The following is a 5,525-nucleotide window of genomic DNA, read 5'->3' as shown; positions in this document are numbered from 1 at the left end:
CTCAAGAGGACCCCAACCAACATCTAACCACCTTCCTGAGAATTTGTGATACTGTGAAGTCTAATGGAGTCCACCCGATGTCTATAGGCTGCTTTTGTTCCCCTTTTCACTCAGGGACAAAGCATCCAAGTGGTTTGAATCCTTCTCAAAGGAGAGCTTAACAAATTGGGAAGAAGTGGTGAATAAGTTTTTGGCAAGATTCTACCCTCCTCAAAGAATTAATAGGTTGAGAGCTGAGGTGCAAACTTTCAGGCAACAAGATGGTGAGACTCTCTATGAGGCATGGGAGAGGTTTAAGGACTTAACAAGAAGATGCCCACCAGATATGTTCAATGAATGGGTTCAACTTCACATCTTCTATGAAGGTATTTTTTATGAGTCAAAGAAGGCTGTAGACCATTCATCAGTGGGCTTTCTAAACAAGAAGAAAACCATTGAAGAAGCCATAGATGTCATTGAAACAGTAGCTGAGAATGACTACTTCTATGCCTCTGAAAGAAGTAACACTCGAGGAGTAATGGAGCTGAACCGCATGGATACATTGCTAGCTCAAAATAAGATGATCACCAAGCAGCTAGCAGATCTTACCAAGAAGGTGGAAGAAAACCAAGTTGCAGCAGTTATCACTTCATCACCAGCTCAAAAAGGAGTGAATATATGAGAAGAAGGTGATTGGGAACAGGCCAACTATGTTGGAAACTCACCTAGACAAATCCATGATCCATACTCCAGAACTTACAACTCTGGATGGATAAATCACCCTAACTTTGGATGGGGGAATCAATAAGACAAAGGCCAAGACCAGAGATGCCACAACCTCAATTCTAATAACAATGCAACTCACCAACATACCTCACAAAGATCCTATCAACACTCACCTAACCACCCTTCTCAACCACCTAATCTCAATCCATCATCACTAACCGAGGATATACTTTCAAAGATTGAGACTCTACTTAAAGATATATGTAGAGAAGTCCAAGACAATAAGGTGTTTAAGGAAAAAGTGCAAGCCAATATCAAAAACCAAGGGGAAAACATCAAGAGACTGGAGTCCCAAGTAGGGTATCTATCTCAACAAATTCCCAAACCCACTGATGGATTTCCCAGTGACATGGAGAAGAATCTAAGAGGAGAACCAAAGAAAGTAAGGTGGGAAGAATGTAAGATGATCACCACAAGTGATGAGAGAAGTATGGAGGAAGTAGAACACCTCCAAGATAGTCCAAAGGGAAACCATGAAGAAAGAAACCATGCACCCCAACTCACACTCAAGGAAGAGCAGAAGAAAAGGGAGATACTGAATCCATATGCACCCTTTCCCCAAAGGCTTAAGGGTGGTGTAGCAGGGAGAATGTATTCAAGGTTCCTTGACATGTTTGCATCTCTTGATGTAAATATACCATTCATTAAGGCCCTCTAGCAAATGCCCTCCTACATCAAGTACATAAAAGGAGCTACTAGCCAGAAAGAGTTCATTGAAGGGTGGACAAACAATAAAGATGAACAGGGATTGCAATGCTCTCACCCACAAAGAAGAAGGATCTATGGAGTTTCCACATTCCCTGGGATATAGGAGAAACAATGATTGATAAGGGACTCTGTGACCTGATGCAATTGCATATTTGTTATATTAGCTAGTTAGTTTAGTTGGTTTTAGCTTAATCTCACTCATTTTCTCTAAATAAACAAGTCTTTTTATGAGTTTTATCTTCATGCATGAGAACATCAAGGAACATGTTGATTCTAGCCAAATTCATGCAAATAATTTAAAGAATACATACATGAATGAGTATGAATGAATCTTATGAAATTTATTGTATGAATTGGTAAGACTTTGAAGCTATTTCCTTTGTTGATGATAGGTGATGAAACAAGGAAGCATGGAAGCAAGAATGATGCAAGCTGGGCAAGAAGAAGTTGGCGTTGCCAACTTGGGAATAGGGTGCGTTTTTATGGACAACGCCAGGCAACCAAGAAGCAAAGTTGGCGTTGCCAACTTGAGGAATGTGGTGCGTTGTTGAGGACCACGCCAGGCAGCCTTGGAAGCAAAGTTGGCGTTGCCAACTTGAAGAAAGGAGTGAGTTATTCAAGGCAACGCCAAGCAACAAGAATGAAGCCTTGAAGAGGAGCTCGAGGGCGTTGCCAACGCCAAGAATCATAGGCGTTACTCAAGGCAACGCCAAGCAACTTTGGCACCATAGGAAACAACCTCGAGGGCGTTGCCAACGCCAGGAATCATTGGCGTGTTCCTTGGCAACGCCAGAAATGGTTGCTTGGCTAGGCACCAAGTCTTGGGTGCCAGCCAGGTTGGCAACGCCAGAAATGGTTGCTTGGCTAGGCACCAAGTCTTGGGTGCCAGCCAGGTTGCCAACGCCAGAAGGTGCTGCCAGCCAGGTTGCCAACGCCAGAAGGTGCTGCCAGCCAGGTTGCCAACGCCAGAATGTGCTGCCAGCCAGGTTGCCAACGCCAGAATGTGCTGCCAGCCAAGTTGCCAACGCCAGAATCAAGTTGCCAACGCCAAGCCTTGCCAACCACGTTGCCAACGCCAGGAAAGCCTTGCCAGCCACGTTGCCAACGTGGGAAGCAAGTTTTAGAGCCTTGAAGAAGGCTCGAGCACGTTGCCAACGCCAGCTTCTATGGGCGTGTTCACTGGCAACGTGGGAAGCAATGCCTGGAGCTAGGAAAGAAGGCTCGAGCACGTTGCCAACTCAAGAAAGCATTGGCGTGTTTGGCAACAACGCCAGGAATGGTTGCTTGGCTAGGCACCAAGTCTTGGTGCCAACCAAGTTGCCAACGCCCATAAGCCTTGCCATGCACGTTGCCAACGCCAGGAAGGGCACCAACCAAGTTGCCAACGCCCATAAGCCATGCCATGCACGTTGCCAACGCCCATAAGCCTTGCCATGCACGTTGCCAACGCCAGGAAGCAAACATGGAGCCTTGAGAAAGGCTCGAGCACGTTGCCAACATGCTGAAGAGAAGGAGTGTTCATCAACAACGCCAGCCTCATTTCCCTGCTTTGGGAGGCTAGGCACGGGCACGTTGCTAACTTGGAATATAGGGGCGTTATCCACAACAACTCCAACAAGGCAGCCTGACCATGTCATCTTCAATGGAAGATATCTTGAGCTACAGAGATCAAAATTGAGTGCTTCCAGTTGCGTTGGAAAGCTAACATTCAGAGCTTTCCAACCATATATAATAGTCTATGGTGGAGCACAAAATTGAAGCCAAACCAGAGTCATCTTTAGGCCCTAAAAACAAGAACATGAAGTGAAATTCAAGAAGGCTAGAGATGAGCCCTGGAGGGGGGCACGAGCACGTTGCCAACGTGCTAGCAAAGGGGCGTGTTTTGCAACAACGCCAGCCCCAAGTCCCTGCCTTGGGAGGTTAGGCACGGGCACGTTGCCAACTTGGGAATGAAGGTGCGTTTTTGGCAACAACTTGGCAGCTCAACCTTACCTTCTTTGAGGAAGCATAACTTGAGCTAGGAAAGTCCAATTGAGGTGATTCCAGTGGCATTGGAAAATAGACATCAAGAGCTTTCCAATGATGTATAATAGTCCATATTGAAGCAGAAGGTTGACACTCAAATTCTGGGATACATTTAGCATGAAAATAGAGCCAAGAAGGGGAAAAGCAAGTTGTTAGCAACAACTTGGGCTAGCAACGCCCAAGTCTCAAACTTCACTTCCAGGATCTATATGAATTATGTGGTGAATTTGAGGAATGAGCCACATAACTCAGTTTAGAGTTCATCCTTTCATGATTTCCTTAATCAACACACCTTGGTTAGTATGTGAGATGTAACTCTCCTTGGTTGAGATTAAGGGAATTATGTGGCTGGATTAAGATTGAGCTTCAACTCTTCTCATGAACAATTAGATCACGAGAGTGGCAATTGGTTATGTTGAGAGAGATTGAATCACCAAGAGATTGGGATTCACTCACCCACTTGCCATGGATCTATACCCATGATTGAGAAGGATTTGACTAACATCAATTCATGAAAACTAGCATCTCTGATCCCTAATGATTCTCTCTATCATTAATTCTCATCTCTTTTGCTCTTAGTGCTTGAATACCCATTACCCAATTCCCTTCTACACTCTTGCAATTTATTATTCTTATCATTTACATTCTGTTTCTTTATTTCTTGCTATTTACTATTTTGCTCTTTAGAATTCAGCACTTTATTTTCTTGCAATTTACTTTTGATGTCATTTAAGTTTCTTGCAATTTAAGTTTCCGTTATTTACTTTCACTTTATTTCTCTCTTCTAGATTCTTTACATTCTTTGCCATTTAAATTCTTGCAATTATGTTCAAAAATCAAAATGCTCATGAAATCAAAACTATGTCTGCTTGACTAAATCTACCATTTAACTAAAGTTGCTTAATCTACCAATCTCCGTGGGATCGACCTCACTCTTTGTGAGTTTTATTACTTGATACGACCCGGTATACTTGCCGGTTGTACGTGAAATCTTAATTTTACGTATCATGACCTGGGAGCAAGTATCAACCTAATGCCTCTATCCCTCATGAAAAAGCTTCAAATCAATGAGCTAACACCCACAGATGTAATCATCAAATTGGCTGACAAAACTCAAAAATAGGCAATAGGAGTGATTGAGAATGTGTTAGTAAAGGTTGGGAACTACTTCCTCCCCACAGACTTTGTCATCCTGAAAATGGATGAGAATCCTATTCACCCCATCATTCTGGGAAGGCCATTCTTAGCCACAGCCAAAGCACTTATAGATGTGGAGCGAGGGAAGCTAGTACTGAGAATACATGATGAACAGCTCACTTTCAATATTTTCAAACCCTCACAAGAAGCAGATCTTGATAACAAAGAGCTGAAGGAAGAGTCAAACAAGGGAACTCAAGCACTACCCCTAAAAACTCATGTGGTTTACAACCAATGTGATCAGAAAGAACATCAACCAAGTGCAATCCAAAAGGAACCAGACCCACCAGAGTCATATGAGATAGGCAACAAAACCATTCTCAAAGAGGAAACCACAAGGAACAAGTTGACATCAAGGGACACAAGAAAAAGGTCCCAAGGGGATGGAAAAAAAAGAAAATCCCTACAGAATATTTCTCCTACTTCCCATCTATATCACCTCACCTCCCCACTGTTCCATCTCAGCGGCCTCCAGTATACACCATCAACAAAATCTTATCTCTGGAACATGTGGAACTTCTCAACAAAGCCAATGGAAACATGTTCACTGCAAGAGGGGAAGATTTTAAGCACTACCAACCACCTTGACAAGGACCAAACGTCAAGCTAATGACGCTAAAGAAGCGCTTCATGGGAGGCAACCCATGTTCTACACCCTCACTCTTTAATCTCTAATAGTAGTAATAAAGCAAAGTTCATGGATTCTAAATCAACTTCGACAAACAATATGAGCATCCCTACATGCAACATATAGTACATGATAAATTTGGTGTTCAAGGCACACCAAGAGGGCTTGAACACACTCAATAGTATGAGAACCCTTTCAAATC

General features: G+C 43.2%; 1 non-coding gene across 1 annotated transcript; it reads right to left on the bottom strand.

Annotated features, from left to right (window-relative positions):
* Window positions 1–223: 223 nt before the first annotated feature.
* LOC112719363 (small nucleolar RNA R71) lies at window positions 224–330 on the bottom strand. The gene has a single exon (XR_003161666.1). It is a non-coding gene; the product is annotated as a small nucleolar RNA R71 (small nucleolar RNA).
* Between the last annotated feature and the right edge of the window lie 5,195 nt (window positions 331–5,525).

The sequence above is a fragment of the Arachis hypogaea genome, chromosome 10 (assembly GCF_003086295.3).
Source record: "Arachis hypogaea cultivar Tifrunner chromosome 10, arahy.Tifrunner.gnm2.J5K5, whole genome shotgun sequence".
Lineage (NCBI taxonomy): Eukaryota > Viridiplantae > Streptophyta > Magnoliopsida > Fabales > Fabaceae > Arachis > Arachis hypogaea.
This window is presented reverse-complemented; position numbering and strand designations above follow the sequence as displayed.